At 52.4% G+C, this 16,076-nt stretch overlaps 1 protein-coding gene across 14 annotated transcripts in view; it reads left to right on the top strand.

Moving 5' to 3' along the window:
* Positions 1-16,076, top strand: part of PLEKHA6 (pleckstrin homology domain containing A6) — a 142,436-nt gene that overhangs the window by 53,694 nt on the left and 72,666 nt on the right. The window contains exons 1-2 of one of the 14 annotated variants that reach the window (XM_013058181.2): positions 8,685-8,884; positions 10,833-10,952. The exons of 12 other annotated variants lie outside the window; for them this stretch is intronic. The gene's annotated coding sequence lies outside the window, so the exon portion shown is untranslated. Of the gene's footprint in view, positions 1-8,684; positions 8,885-10,832; positions 10,953-13,667; positions 13,958-16,076 lie in introns of those variants that run through there. One more of the 14 variants, XM_013058187.2, reaches the window with a different exon arrangement.

Here is a 16,076-nt window from a genome sequence, read left to right as displayed (position 1 = left end):
GATGGCGGCAGGAGCTGGCAGGCAGCACTCTGGTGCTCTGCTGTATAAGGCCCCTGGCTTCCCCAGGCACGGCGGGAAACTGGCCTGGCTCACTAGCGTTCTGGGGACCTGCTCTTGCAACAGAGAGGGAAGGAAATAGAGAACTTTCAAAAGGCTGCCTAGGCCGTGAGGACTAAAGTCACACAGTTTAGGGCCTTGATGCTGATAAATCATCATTTCCTCCTTTTAAAAAAGAAGTCTAGTCACACACAGGTGCTCATGGGTTAGTGCATTTCAATTGGGCAGCGTGGGATGGGGGGGCGGGGGGGTCCCACGGACCCGAGGTCCCGTCTGAACTCTGCCACCTGCTCTGGGACCTTGAGCAAGTTTCTCAGCCTTTCTGGGCATCACTTTTCTCGTCTCCCAAGGCTTTTGTCAGAGAGTTAATTTGAGGGTTAAGGAAAACCCTGTGTCGGAAGCACTGGCGATAGCTTCTATGATGTGTTCGGAAGCACTGGCGATAGCTTCTATGATGTGTTCGGGATGCGGTCGTGGTTTCTGCTTTTGCTCTCTCCCTCCCAATATTCCTTCGTCCTCCACTATGGGAGGGGAGGTGGAGCGTGCCCCGAAGGGCCCCAGGGGCAGCTCCTGGCACCTGCTTTCCCTGGCTCAGCAACAGGCTGGGTCCTGAGCGCCTGCACTGTCCTGAGCTCGGAGGGCACCAGGCTGTGGCAAGGCTTTCTCTCCTCTGTATCCTGCCTCCTAACAGTGCCCAGCACAGAGCATTTTACTGGATGCTTGTTGAGTGAATGATGGTTTTGATGTGGTCCTTTTTTTTTGAGAGAGAGAGAAAGCATGAGTGGGGAGATTGCAGATGCAAAGGGAGAGAGTCCTAAGTCCCCATGCCAGGTGAGGAGCCCAACATGCGGTTCGCTCCAGCGACCCAGAGATCAGGACCTGAGCCAAACCAAGGGTTGGATGCTCAGCTGACTGAGCCATCCGGACTCCCCTGACAGCTCCTTTAGAATTCAGTCTGGCAGGGGAGGTAGGCTTGTGCACAAAGGATTAAGAAAAAGCAGCTCTGATGCACAGCGAGCTTTGCATCAGATGAAGGAAGCTTCTGGGAGGAAGGGGGCAGTTTTGGGCCAAAGCTTGAGGTCAGCATGAGGGGGTGAAAGGGATGCAGCTCCGGCAGAAGGAACAGCCCGCCCAGACCCTGAGATGCACGGGGCAGCACTGAAAAGGGAAACAGCAGCATGGAGAGGGATGGGAGCACAGAGAGCACCCCGGAGTCTCAGGGCGAGGCCGGAAGGGAGGCTGGCCTGCGAAGGGCCTTGACAGTTCGACCAGGGAGCATGGATTTCACCGTTCAAGGGTACAGGCAGGGAGGGGGCACAATTGCTTTCCTCTCTTCTCCTGCCTCCGTCCTTACAGCCCTGTGCAGATGTTACCTGAGGCTCAGAGAGGCTTGTGGCCTGCCTGAGGGTGCACAGTGGATTTGCTGTGGGGTCACAAAGGGAGCTCAGGGCCCTTGGCTCCACTAAGTGACGTTTTATGTGACAGACTGTCTTGTTGGTGTTGCTCGACTCCTGCTGTCCTTGAGGACACTCCCAAGGGTGACCTCTGGCTCACACTGTCCCCGAGTCTAGCTTTCAACAGCAGCCTTTTCCATTCAGAGAGCCCAGTGTGATTGAACTTGGACCTCCCCTCCGCCCCCACCCATATCTTTGGCACAAAGGAGAAGCCACAAGATCCCTTGGAATAGCTTCCTGCTACATTTCCAGGTGCCTGGCTGCCCGGCATGGGGCAGGATTGGCTCATGGACTTGTTTTTCAAAAGAGATGGGGCAGCATTTGCGGACTATATGGCATTATTCTGGATGTTTTGGAGAAGGCCAAGAACCACCGTCTCTCTCCTGATGCTCCCTTCACCTCTTCCAGAGATCTAGTTCCAAGGGTTTACTGCCAGGGCCAGCATGCTTTGCATGTAGTAGGTCTCCACAAGCACGCGTCCGGAGTATGACGGATGTATGAGCAATGGACCACATGGGAAGAGGTAGGGAACCCGGCACTTTCTAGAAAAGGAGATGCAGTGGGGGCCTCACAGGGGTTCAGTCTGCACAGAAAGTCCCCCTATCTCCTCACTCCAGTGAAATTCCAAAGAGAAGCCGACCTGTTAAGTTATGGTTTCCAGTGGTTTCTCTGCATCATGTAGGGACCAAGGCTGCTGCTCAGAAGCCCCTTCTCCTAGAAGCCACTCCTCCCTCCCGCTTCCCAGCCCCTTTGGGAGACAGAGCTTGTGTTTGTGCTGAATCCCAGTGGAGAAACATGGCTCCTTCCTCAGCCTCCCACTGACACGAGCTCCTATGTGTTTGGGGATCCCCAAAACACCTCTAGTGTTGGGGGTCCAGTAGGGAGTTCTCCCCAGGTCATGTCCCCCATTCTCCTAAATCCATCTCATCATCAGGACAGGAAGGAGCCTCCATTTAACAGGTGTGAACAGCAAGGCAGGAGGGGGCAGAAGAGAGGAAGGAAACAGGCAGGTGGTTCTCACTTTTTAGAGGTGGGCAAAGAGGAAAAGAAGTAGTGATGGACAGTCGTGTCTGGAGTCGGGGGAAACCATCTGGCCTCTTTGGCAGCTGAAAGGCTTGCCTTTGGGGCCCTTGGGTGACTCAGTGGGTTAAAGCCTCTGCCTTTGGCTCAGGTCATGATCTCAGGGCCCTGGAATCAAACCCTGCATTGGGCTCTCGGCTCAGCAGGGAGCCGGCTTCCTCCTCTCTCTCTCTCTCTCTCTGCCTACTTATGATCTCTCTCTATCAAATATATAAAAATCTTAAAAAAAAATTTTGGGGAGAAAAAAGAAAGGCTACCCTTTACAGGTGCTCCTTACCTGGGTCCTGGGCAGGATCAGGGGCAGTGCGTTTCCAGCACCCCAGTTAGACCAGCAGAGGCCCATGTGCCGTGGTCCAGTTAAACCAGCTTGATGTGCCCATGATCTCCTGGTACTTGCTCACCCTCCTCCCGCACCCCTGCCCGCCTTCCTGCTCCTTCCTCTGCTCCCCAGCCTCCCTCCCTCCCCTTCCATTTCTTCTCCTCTGCCTCTCCCTCTCTATCTATCCCACTTGCCCACCCTCGCTCCCGCCCAGTCTTCCCCAAACATTTATTGAGGAATCACCGTATGCCAGATACCAGGAATGCAAAGATTAATAAGACATGGTCACGGCCCCCAAAGAACTCTCTGGGGGAGATAGGCGTCTCAGCCACTCAGCCCAGTCGTGTGGAGGCTGGGCTCGGAAATACCTGTGGGGGAGTTGAGGGAAGGCCCCGGGGAGGGAGGGGCTGCTGCTCTCAGGGTCGGGGAGGGAGGATATATGGGGGAGTGGAAGTTTCCTTGGCTCTGGAAGGAGCCCCGCCTCCCTGGGACCTGCCTTCACTTGAATTCACAAAGTCTGTGGCCAGGAGCAAGCTCCCCAGCCTCTCCAGGCCTCAGTGTCTCCATGTTTGCTCGTTGTGTTTCATCATCAGGGTTTGAAGTTCTCCACACAGCAAAAAGATCCAAACTGAAGTCCCGGATGTCGCCTGGGATGAGGGGGTGTTCGCCAGCTCTCCTTGAAGACAGTACAGGGACGCTGGGATTTCAAAGGGAATGATTTGGAGAGCTGATGGGGTAGAGGAACCTGCTCTTTCTCATGCTTAAGCTCTGGGTTGTCCAGAGCCAGGTGAAGGCCAGGGGGCAGCCCCACAGGAAAGGGGCTGAGTCCCCAATCACAGCCCGTGTTGTCTTCTTTCTCTTCCTTTCTCCCCATCGGAAGGAGCAGCTGGGTTTGATGAAACCCAGAGGTGGTTCCGGAGGTAAACGGAGTGCCTAGTGCAGGGGAGGCAGGGGAGGGGAGCGCATTTGCATCCATCCCAGCAAAACAGCAGCCCACTGGGACAACCAGGGCCACTAGGCCCTTTGAGACAGAGGGGACCTAACTTCCCAGCTCCCCAGCTCCGGAAACCTTCCCAGTCTTCATGGGGTATGCACTCACATGATGAGCACTAGCAAGGCTGGGCTTCTGGGGGCTGGAACAGGACAGTGGTGCCCCTCCTGATGTCCCAGGGCGGTGTGGAGAACGTAAAATGAGATGTGATCAGAAAGACCCTGGGGCTTCTAGTATAAAAGGTGCGGAAGAGCCTACTTGCTCTTCCGCAAGTTCACCACTGTTGAGATTACTCAAGTATGTAGCCCATCATATGGTTATGAGCCTTGTGGACCCCATAATACTTTCAACTCTCATGGTAGAACTCTCTGGACTCTATGGTAGGAGTGGGAAGTGCTATAGCCTCGATTCAAGCCCCTGGAAAATTAAACAGCTTGCTTTTGAGGCGAAAGCCACCCCTCTCGTAGCAGCAGCATCATCTCAGAACCTTCCTAGGCCTGGCTTTTCTCTCCTTGGCAAGAAGGTGGCCTCAAAGTGAGGCAGACAGGGTAGTATAATGGTTAGAAATCCAGATTTGGGAGGGGCAGTTCAAATTCTGGCTCTAGGCTTCCTAGCTGTGTGGCAACCTAACCTCTCTGTGCTTCTGTTCCCCGTCTTGTAAACGGGAATCATTCTACTCTACATAGGGCTGTTTGTGGATGAAATGGTGGGAAGCACTTAGCCCCATGCTCTTAGTACCCTCATGCCGCCTTTGCCTCTCTCCCTAAATCAAGGTGTGCAAACACCTGTGAAGGCTCTTGAGACTCAGGAATTTGCCTCTAAGCGAGTATTGTCCTAGGACACTTCTTAGCTCCTCCCAGAGCAGTGGCTTTTGGGTTTTTTTTTTTTTTTTCTCCACACTACAGAAAGATGTTTACTGTGTAAACAAGGAAACACATACGTGCATACACGCACAATCCCCTTTATACGTGTGTATAAGTATATGAAATTACACTTTTCTATACAGCACTTGTGCCAAGTGCTTTTCCAAGTGTTTTACGTATGTTAACTAACATAATGCACACAGTAGCCTTATGAGGTGGGCACTGCTACTGTACCCATTTTAAAGATGAAGAATCTGAAGCGTGGAAAGATGTAGTGCCTGAATCAAGAGTCTAACACTGTGTGTGTGTGTGTGTGTGTGTGTGTGGCTTTTGATATTTTTACAGAGTGCCGTGTGTTCTGGTATTTTCTATTCTGTTCCACTAAAATTTTAAAATGCCAGTCTTGATTACTAAGTTGTAATTCAAAAGTTACGATGAGGGGGGCACCTGGGGGGCTCAGTTGGTTGAGCGTCTGACTCTTGGTTTTCAGCTCAGGCCGTGATCCCAGGGGTTGTGAGATGGAGCCCTGGCAGTGTCTGGGCTCTGTACTAAGTGCGGAGTCTGCTTGAGAGTCTCTCGCTCCCTCTGTCTCTCCCCCACCTTATGTGTATACTTGCTCGCTCTCTCTCACTCTCAAAAAAAAAAAAAAAGAAAAAGAAAAAAAATTCCAGGGCGAAAGTCACGATCTTTTGGAATGTACTCCAAAAGCAAGGAGGTAATGAGGAGGACACTCCTGACTGACTTGGGGTGGCCTCTTTCCAGAAACAGATGCGGCTCTCACTGGGACGGTGGGGCAGCTCCTCGTGGTTCCCAGATGGGGATTCTGAAGACGGTGTGCTCAGACCCCGGGAGACGGCTGCTGCTGGGGTCAGGTGTTCGCTCCTGGGGCCCTGGCTGTGGGGATTTTGCTCCCACTCAAACCGGGGAAAAGCATTCTGAGCTGGATCCCCTGCATGGAGCCCGGAGTGTGGGGCTCATGGCTGAGCTCCTGAAACACCTGGGAAGCTCTTAAGAAGCCATTTGGTGTTCTATCGACATCCGCTGTGTTTCGCCTTTACGTGTGACTTTTGAGATATTTTTTATATGTACTGAGTGATTTTACCCTCACAAGGGCTGGATTAGGTAAACTGAGGTTCCGTTCCATCCCATGAGTAAAGGAAGAGAGACACGGATAAGCAGGGATTCGGCCAAGAGCAGACTAGAGCACAGGTCCTCTGGCCTCCACAGTTCTGGTCATTCCAGCTGCAGATCACACCGGCCCTGCCAACCTCGGAGATGCTTAAGGAGGTGAGCGCAGAGAGGCTCTTCACCTACTGGCTCCATTATTTGGTTCCTCCTTCTTCAGCTCCGGTTCCAGGGGTGGGGGGTGGTTGGTAGAGTCATTCCTACCCCCCTCTCGCCCCCCCGCCCCCGGTCCTGTCCTATCCAGATGCAGCAGCCAGAGGGGTGAGGAATGCACTCTGGTTTACGCCTGTCCTGCCCCCTGGTCTTTTTATTGGAGCAAATCTGACATCTGTATTGACTTCCCCAGGGGAGATGGATTTAAATTCCAGCCAACCAGATACAGGTTAACCCAAACACAGGAGGCTGGAAAAGGTGGAAACCAGGGGGAAATTTGTGACCTTTTGGAAGGGACCCCCGTCTCTGCAGAATGGGTCCGCTAGTGTTGCCCCTGGGAAGCAGGAGGAGGGGAAAGGTCAGGGGAAAGGCCCTGGCCGCTCGGAGGTATACTGAGGGAGGCTTGCTTGCACATGTTCGGTACTGGCACTGGGGACAAGGGACCTCTGGGGAGGTCGGGTACCCCTGGGCCGGCCCATCGAGATCATTTCTCCTGGGTCCCTATTCTGAGCAACCCACAGCTGTCCTTCGGGCAGTTGTCTCCCCAAGCCTTACCGGGGTGTCTTGTGGGCCAGGGAGGCTCTAACACCCACTCTCACATCCTGCGGCAGGAAAGCCAGGCTCTCGTCCGGCCAGGGCCTCTCCTCCGCACATTAGCGCTGGCGGTGCTTTTAATAGTCTCAAAAATTAGGAAAATGTGTTTCAGAGCCATAGCTGCTCCCAAGGGATCCTGCCTTCTTCCCGCTGGGAGTGAGCCTTCAGATCATTTTATTTATTGATCAGTGAGAACATATGAACCGAGCAGGAGCCCCTGTGTGCATGGCGGGACTCTGCAGCCTGGGCCCCAGTACTCTTCCAGCTTCAGTTTGCCATGAGGGACGAAGGAGGCCCCACATAGAGAGCAGGTCCAATAGTGTCCATGGTGATAGATGGGTGTCTATTCTCTTCCTATTCCTGGGGTGTTTAACGGAGCTTTCTGGAAGAGGTGGCCTTTGAGTTCAGCCTTACGACTGTGTCCACCTGCCTTTCCCGGGAGGTTTACATTCCACGGGCGTCTAGGCTGAAATGGGGGACTGGGTTTTGTAGGGGAGTTCCTTGGCTTGTCAGATGATCAGTTTGGCTGAGCATAACCTTAAAGGTTGGCTCACTATGATGGCTGGAGAGGGGTAGGACCTCCTGATGAGAGAGAGGCGGTGGCCCGCTACACACGGAGGTGCCTAAAGCCTTTGGGGAAATATCGAGAAGCTGTGGCCTGATTAGAAAATTGACCTACAGGGGCGCCTGGGTGGCTCAGTGGGTTAAGCCTCTGCCTTCGGCTCAGGTCATGATCTCACGGTCCTGGGATCGAGCCCCGCATCGGGCTCTCTGCTCAGCAGGGAGCCTGCTTCTCCCTCTCTCTCTGCCTGCCTCTCTGCCTACTTGTGATCTCTGTCTGTGTCAAATAAGTAAATAAAATCTTAAAAAAAAAAAAAAAAAAAAAAAAAAGAAAAAAATGACCTACAGGGCAGTGGAATGTGCCGTGTAAAAGATGAAAGGGCATTCGCTCTAGGGGCCGTTGGGTGCCAAGGAGTTAGGCCTTCCTGCGGCCAGGAGGGGAGGGGACAGCCCCTGGGAGTGGGAGTTTCTGAGCAGGAACACAGTATGATGGAGACGGGCATGAAGCCTTACTCTGCAGAGGGCTGCATTTCTAAAGCACAAGGCAGAGTCCTAAAGTTTCTCTTACTGCTTGTTCCAAGTGCTTCTTGGTGGCTAACCTGAATCTTTCCTGCTGTAATCAAAGCCCAAGTTGCCTCATCGGAGTTGGAAAACAGCTGAACAGGGCCCAGCAACTGGAAAGAAAAGCTATTTTCCCATTTCGTTCAGAGAGAAACCACCTATCTTGATGGAATAGGGGTATGCACCTGGGTTTTGGGCCAAGCTGGCCAAGCCCTGGGCACAGGAGCCACTGAGCCCTGCATTGATACAGGGGTGTGGGTCGGGGGGAATTAGAGCCCTCAGGGGACTAGAAGCCCTGGATCTGTCCTGAGGTGCTGTCCCCCCTCCCCCATGCCCCCCTGGCACTGGCACACACACCGTCCCTTTGAAAAGCTTGTGGGCAACAGTACTACGTGTTCAGCCTCCTCGTCTCCGTTGTGAGGGTAAACAAGTTGGGGCTGATAAAGGTCTCTGGGCTGGGTGACAAGGGCCTTGGAGAAGAGAGACAAGATATGATTCAGGGAGGGCACAGGAGAAGAGATTGGGGGGGTCCCACTGTTTCTGGCTCCAGCTTGCCCGTCTGACCCCTGAGAGGGGGATCTGCCAGGATCAAGGCAGGCAGCAGGTGTCTGTTCCCCTCCAGTCCCCTACTTTGACTGTACCCCAGCTTGGGGGAGCGGGCACGAGTTCGAGTCTATCTTGCCCTCCCAGGATCTTCCTCTGCTGTTGCCCTCGTCCTGTTTCCTGCACCTGCCATCCGCAGCAGTCTCACAGGGAATCCCGGAGATTCCAGTCTCTAAAGAAGAAAGCTCTTCTTGCACACAGAAGCTCTCTCCCCCCCGGGCTCCCAGGGCAAGTGGAACATTCCATTTAAAGGGTGAAACAGGAACAGGTGAGCAGACAGTGCAGAAAAGAGAGAGGACTCAGAGACACGGGGTTGGGGGGAGGAGTGCAGAGCCACCCACGCTGCCCACCTCCACCCCTGCCACCTTCCTACCAACCTGCTCCAGGGCTCCTTGCTTCCTGTGTCCTGACCCCCAAATGCCAGCACAGCAGCACATAGCTCTGCGACACCTTAAAGAGCCAGGTAGGCAGACATCCTCTCAGAACTCCCTGTCCCCTCCCATCTGGGGACCTTCACTTTCCCAACTACCTGGGGCTACTGTGTCCCACGATTCTGGGGGCACCGTTGGCACCGTGCTCTATGTGAACGGTCCCCTCCACCCCCGGGGGTATGCTGAGTCGGTGCCAGCAGATAAGTAGGAGGGCAGAATCAGACACTTTTCTGTGTTCCAGGCAAACAATAGGGACCTTTCCAGGAAGCTCGGGGGAGGGAGTTGACTGTAAGAGGATCCCTGGGTGGATGCTCTGTGGGGTGGCTCCAACAGGTTTCTGTATTTGCTGCTGATTGCTTAATTAGACACCTACATAGTGCTCTCTGCTAATGACCACATCGCCCAGGGAGATGGTAGATAAAAGGGTGGGTAGCCTGAGAGTGACAGCCTCAAGGACAGCTACCTGAGAATGGGGGCAGGAGAGGCAGTGCATCATGGGGTTTCCTTGGGCCAGTCCAGACTAAAGACTAATCAAGAAGAGTGAGTGTCTTCTCTGCCGGGACGGAGAAAAGAAGCAGCGGGCTTGGAGCCCGTTTTTGTCTCCAGCATGCACATCCTGTGTGAGCTTTCAACGCTTGGCTGTGGTTTTGGCCTCTTGAGAAACGGGGAGGGTCATCTCCTGTGTCTAGGCAGTCACCGAGGCCAGATGAGCCCAGGCTTGTGTGCATCTCCGGAGGTAGGCGCTGGGAGGTGGAGAGCGACCAGGTGTGTTTCCAGGCCCCTGCAGGGTAGGTTGGAAAGAGGACCAGGTAGGGTGCAGAAGGGCATCACTGAGCCCTGGGAACTCCAGCCAGACAATCAGGAGCCCCTCGGGGGGTTGAAGCAGAGCTTCGATAATGGGCTGACAGCCTGGCTGCGAACATTTTGGAGCTGCTCAGAGGGTGTGGGAGACGCAAAGCACGCAGGTGATTCTCTGCCGAGGTCTTGGAGGAGTGGCTGGATGCAAGTATTTGTGGTTCCTCGGTGCCTGGCCCCAGCACTCCGCAGCCCATCCTCCCAGAGCTGGGGCTTTTGGGTTGGGGGTCCTAGATTGTACTGGGTGAGCCAGACAAATATTTGCCAAAAGCAGGCTGCGTGGGGAAGGTGCCAGACCCAGGTCAATGTTGTGTTTGTGCCGCCCAAACAATGCCATGCTTCATGGGCTCCCGAATGTCACAGCCCTGTTGGGAGGTGTGGAACTGGGCCCCGGTGAGGCCTGGCTGATGGGAAGCACAGGGCTGTGCACTGTGGGGGAGCCGGGGGGATGGCACTCTGCTCCTGGGGGACCTGGGGGGGTGTGGGCATCCTGACTTTGGGCTGACTTTGGCCTCATTCCTGCCATCCCAGGAAGGTCTTAATGCCTCTTGAGGATGGAACTGGAAGGGGCTGCAGGACTGTTGTATGAGGCGATCTCCCCTGTGCTTTTGATGGAAATACTTATTTCTGCCCATTTCAGAGGCAGCGTGGGGTTGGCAAAGATGACCAAATGTCATGGGAACTTTGGGCCTTAGGGGAAAGACTGTGACTTTTGAAGCTGGGCAGCCTAGATTTGAAGTCTGCCTTTAGAACCTACTAGCTGTGTGACTTTGGGCAAGCTAGCTGACCGCTCTACTGCTCCTTTCCAGGAGCGCAAAATGGGACATTAGGGCCCTCATTGTCATGGGCGACTGTGATGTTTCCCCCAGAAGGAAATAAAACCAGTCCTTTTGCTGCATAACCTCAATGCTTTTATGTTGAAATGCAGGAAAAGGAACTATATTCAGTTTCACTCAATAAACATTTTTTGAGCAAAGGTATTTTTCAATTTCAAAGAGTCAGTGATTTTGTGTCTTTAAGAACCCTTTGGACATCTTGGAAGGAAGAAGTATTTGAAAACTCTATTATATTTGGCCGTTATCATTAGTTTTCGGTTACCCCCTCAGAAAGTCTTTATCTGTTTAGTTCCAGACCTGGAAACAATGCGCGGAGGCAGAAAGTGTGCTTGACCACATTCTGCAGCAGTGGAAAAGGCGGCCCTCAGAAGCAGTGAGCGTCTCATCCCTGTGCAAGTTCAAGTGGCAGGTTCGTCTTTCCTAGGTGCTGGAGAGAGCTTTTCCTGCTTTGGATGGAAGGGCAGATTGCTTAGTACTGAGGTCCCCCCTAAACATGGGAGCCTCTGATTCTGAGATCACCCGAATTCCCCAGCTGAGGATCCAGGTTTTCCTCCTGTATTAGGTGAAAGCATGAGTGTTTGGGATTAGGGGAAAAGCCCCTCCACCATGGGGCTTCTTGACTTCCTTCTCCAGAGCAGAGCCCCTTTTATTTGGATGAGATTGACTCTAACAGCTTTCCTGGTCCTTAACTGTTCTTCACTATGATCAAAGGCTTTGCGCCTGGGTGCCCTCTTGCCCTGCAACGTGTCTGAGAACCAGCTTCTATTCTGGGTGGATCTTTCCCCTTTGTTCCACACCATCTCTAGTAGGATGGGGGGTGAACCGTCAAGCAACTATTTATGGCATTCCTGTTAGATGCAAGGCACTGGTGTGAGAGTGGGGAGGGAAGGCAAGGAATGAATAGTCCTAGTCCTGCAAGGGCTTCAGTCTCTCTTCTGGAAACAAGCTTGACCCAAGCTGAAAGTCAGTTGAGGGTAGAAGGCTGTAGGACAGGACAGTGGAGTGCTAGAGGGCAATAGTAGGCATGCTTGGGAGAGGAATAGAAAGCTGGTTGTGGGCTGAGGCACTGGGATAAACTGGGCTTAGTGGATTTTGGGCACCGATTACTATCAGGTGGTGGACTTGGGTGGGAGAGAGAAATTTCACGTGGAGGTTACGAGCCTGTTTGGCTGGGAAGGTTCATGCTGACATTGATAGAAGTAAGAGAACTTGGATGGTGAGCCCATTAATAATTGACCGTGTTTGACCTGTGTAGGTTGCAATAGTCAAATGGTACCGAATAGTTTCTGATGAAAGGTTTCCCTCCTGCTCCGTCGTGGATCTGCTCCCAGCTCCCTCCTCAGAGGTGACCACTGTTATCAGCTTCCCGAGATGCTCTAAGCCGGTCTAAGCTAAGATCCACGGACCAAGTCCCTCCCACCACCTCATTGTGGGGTTTATATTTGAAATGACTGGAAAAAAAAATAAGATTTTTGATTCATTAAACTCATATGAAGTTCAAGTTGTAGTATCCGCAAGTGGAGTCTTGTTTACGGCCACACTCAATCATTTGTGCTTATTTGTTTACGCTAATTCATTGATACTCATTTGTTTATACTAATTGATTCATGTTCATTTGTTTATGCTGACTTGTCTACGGATTGTCCATGGCCGCTTTTGTACGACAAAGGCAGAATTAAGGATTTGCAATGGAAACTCTATGGCCCATGAAATATTTACTGGCCCTGAAAATATTTACTTTCTAACCCTTTACATTAAAAGTTTGCTGACCCCAGCCCTGTAGAAAGATACAGATGGTTACAGATTATTTCTTAACCCGCATGGTAGCATATTAAGTTAATCACTCTGCCCCTTGCTATCTTCATTTGCTGTATTTTGGTGGCTGTTCCACATCAATCCTGTAATATGATTATTCTATGCCCTGAGTAGGGCATGGGGAATCTTAATTTGATTTTAGATGTGCTGAGTTTAAGGCAAAGACTCATTACTCCCAAGGAAAATGCTCAGTATATGGTTGGGCTCCAGAGGCCTGAGGCTTGGAGTGTGGAGGTGGAGATGGGAGAAGCACCTGCGGGGAGGTCTTCTGTGCAAATCTGTGACGTCTGTGCAAATCTGTGACATCAGCCTCTAGCTCAAAGATTTCCCTTTACAGAAGCGAAGCGTTGCGTTCTGAGCACGGTACTGTCAACTCTGGATGTTAACAGTCAGATGAACATAAAGACCACGAGAAGCAGTAAACCAGCACCTGAAGGAATAGTAAATACTACAGGCAACTTAGGGTTACCTTCCCGAGGGAGAGGGAAGCTGGTGACAGGTGGTGTGCGGCAGTGAGCGGAGTGGGAGGGCAGTGGATCTTTCTTGGGGCCTCCCCCCAGTCCACCCCCTTATACCTGTCACCTTGTTTATATTGTTACTCTCTTGGGTGGTGTATTTTGTCTCATTTCACAACCCAGGAAATTGAGACCCAGCGATAGTAAATGATTTTTCTCTCAATCAGTGCTTCAAGTGAATATCTATTTGTATTAAAATGGGATTCCGTCTAATTTTTTTTTTTCATCTGACTTTTAAGTCGCCCAAGAAGCCAAATCAGGCGGGAATCACTCCCCAGCTTTGGCAAGCCATTTCTTCTTCCGGGCCTCAGCTCCTTCATCTGCAAAATGGGGCCGTTGTCCTCATGCTTTCCCTTCTCACTTTCACGTGGCTTAATCCTCTTGTGGGTGAATCGTAAGGTAAAGGGCTGGTTTTGGTAAGAACCAGATGCGGAAAGTCAGAAGAGGAGTAGAGAGGAAGGTGAGTTGAGCCATCAGTATGTGCCGGATTGGTTATCCGGAATCTGATGTTAGGAAAGTGTTCCTTGATGTGGAGGAGTCTAGAGATCTCTGCTCCTAAACTGAGAACTTGCCCATCGCCCCTCTGTCTCGGCCCTGAGGGCCACTTGGGGCGGGGAGAGAGATGGACAGCGCCTGACAGGGCCCTTCCTGTGTCTGCCAGGCTCTGCTTGGCTCCGCTTGGGGTTTCTAGAGGAGCCGCAGCTAGAGGGCTGTCTGAGGTTACCAAGTTGCCGGCAGGGTGGGGCGGGAGGGTGGGTGAGCCATCAGACCCCAGGAACCGGGGGTGTGAGTGTGTTTATATAGGACTCAGCCAACCTGCAGTTTCAGATTTCAGACCCCCGCTTTATCAGGAGACTTTCCCCTGGTTTTCAGTCCATGCTGGAGCCGGGAGAGAGCTGACACCAGAGCCGTCCTGGAAGGCTAGGGAAATTCTGGATTCTCCGGCTCTCTCCCTGACTCCTTCCTTCTCATGGGAACTGTATCGGTCACCCTGGGCAATTTTCTCCAATCTGGAGTGTTGTTTCCTTCCTTCCCAATCAGCTGTCTGCGTCTTCCAGTTGGTTCCTGACTTCTAGCATGGAAGGTAAAATCTGGGGTCCGGGGGCCCTAGGCTAGGAGGAACCGGGGCTGCCCAGGCTTCCAATGCAGAGGACTGCTGGGAGGGGGGGCAGGATGCACATGTTGGGCAAAGAAGAGTGGTTTGCAATGAGTGAGACAGAGAGAAGACAGGAGGGAGGCAGGAGGGAAGGGGGAGAGAGAAAGAAAGAATGTGTGTGTGGGCGTGTGTATTGGAGGGCACTTCTGTTATATTTGGAAAGCAAATTTTCTTTTCCTTCTTCTTTCATTTAATTCTTTTCTCTACCAACAAATAAGAATGTCCCATGAATGTCCATCTTCCTTGGGAGTCTCCCATCAAAACGTTAGGAAAAACCTTCTGACTTCCAGAATGTGACTGTTTCCTCACTCGGAGGGAGGGGGTCCCAGAGGATGCTTAGGGACATGGGTCTGTCCGGGAGATAGGCATCTAGAGGGCTAATGCCCCCAGAGCCCGCCTTGATTTTTGCAGGCGCTTGGAAGCTAACTGTAAGCGCTGTAGCTGTTTGTGTGGCGGGAAGGTGTCACCGGGGGGAGGAATTAGCCTGAATCAGGCGAAAGAGCTCAAAGCTGTCACAGACAAGTGCCAGGAGCCTTTTCTTTTCAGGGTCTCAGAATTGGGCAGGATGCAAGCCAATGCCTGAGGCAAGGCGGGTGGGTGGGTGGGGGGAGGGCTTGGCATTCCTCCCGGAAGTGGACATTTGGGTGGGGAGGGGATGGTGGGTGGCGGGTAAGGCTGGCTGCATGGGTCTGCCTCCCCAGGATTTGCATGGTGTATCTCAGTGGCCAGGAGCAGAAAGCAGAGCCTACCTCCCACGGGGGCCTGGGGAGTGGGCAGCCTGCCCTGGCTGCTGAGACCTTTTTGTACAGTCATGTCCATGGGCAGCACACGCTTCGAGGGAGGATCCGGCAGGGATGGCGGGAGGGCCAGACCCATGCGCCTGGCGAGAGCCCGGAGGTAGCTTTTGAAAAGCAGATTTAGGGTGATGAGATAAGCATTGGAAGTGGAGTGTGGCAGAGTGAGCTGGAGGCAGAACATGGAGTAGGTGGGAAGGAATAAAGAGAGGGGCCTGGGGAGTCCTAAGCTCTGGTACCTTCCAGAGCTGCAGGCATCCGAGGAACCTCAGCCCTCAATACAGATATGACCTCCGGCAGGTGAGAGAACGAGGGTTTGTCTACTGACTTCTGAACGAGACAGACAGAGCAGAAGTGATGTGGGCAGGACAAAGGACGGTAAAGACACATTCTCAGCAAGGAAATGGCCTAGTGCAGTTGAATCTGGGATGCAATCACCCAGCTGTTTATTAGGCAATATAATGAATGGGTTGTACAGTATGATTATTTTTGAAACTATGGGCACTTAAAAATTATTTTTATTTACATCACCATGTACTTCCAAAGAGAATTCCAGTGTCTTTGAATATTTGACAGATGGTGTGATGTGTAATATTGGCCAACAGATAGCAATAACCCTTCCTTTTATTCAGCTGTGCAGAGCTCCCCGGCGCGGAGCATGCTTTCGCAGACACTCTCCCTTTCTGGCTCTGAGTTCAGAAGATGTTTACCAATCGCTTTCCTCTTCTGAGCATGGTGTTAGATACTGAGGTCCAGATGTGGACAAGATCTGGTTCTGGGGGCACCTGGGTGGCCCAGCTGGTTAAGTGCCCAACATTGATCTTTGGCTCAGTTCTCGATCTCATGGGTGGTGAGAATGAGCCCTGCATCAGGCTCTGCACTCGCCTGGAGATTGTTTGAAGATTCTCTCTCTCACTGCCCCCTGCACTTGTGCAAGAACACACACACACACACACACACACTCTCTCTCTCTCTTTTTTTTTAAAAGATTTTATTTATTTATTTGACAGACAGAGGTCACAAGTAGGCAGAGAGGCAGGCGGGGGGGGGGGGGGGGGGGAAGCAGGTTCCCTGCTGAGCAGAGAGCCTGATGTGAGGCTCGATCCCAGGACTCTTTGAGACCATGACCTGAGCCGAAGGCAGAAGCTTTAACCCACTGAGCCACCCAGATGCCCCCACACTCTCTCTCTTAAAAAAAAAAAAAAAAAAAAAAAAGACCTGGTTCTGTCTTCAAGGGTCTCACAGACTAACTG

This window comes from Mustela putorius, unplaced genomic scaffold (genome assembly GCF_011764305.1).
Source record: "Mustela putorius furo isolate JIRA1106 unplaced genomic scaffold, ASM1176430v1.1 tig00000508_pilon_pilon_pilon, whole genome shotgun sequence".
NCBI classification, from domain to species: domain Eukaryota; kingdom Metazoa; phylum Chordata; class Mammalia; order Carnivora; family Mustelidae; genus Mustela; species Mustela putorius.
This window is presented reverse-complemented; position numbering and strand designations above follow the sequence as displayed.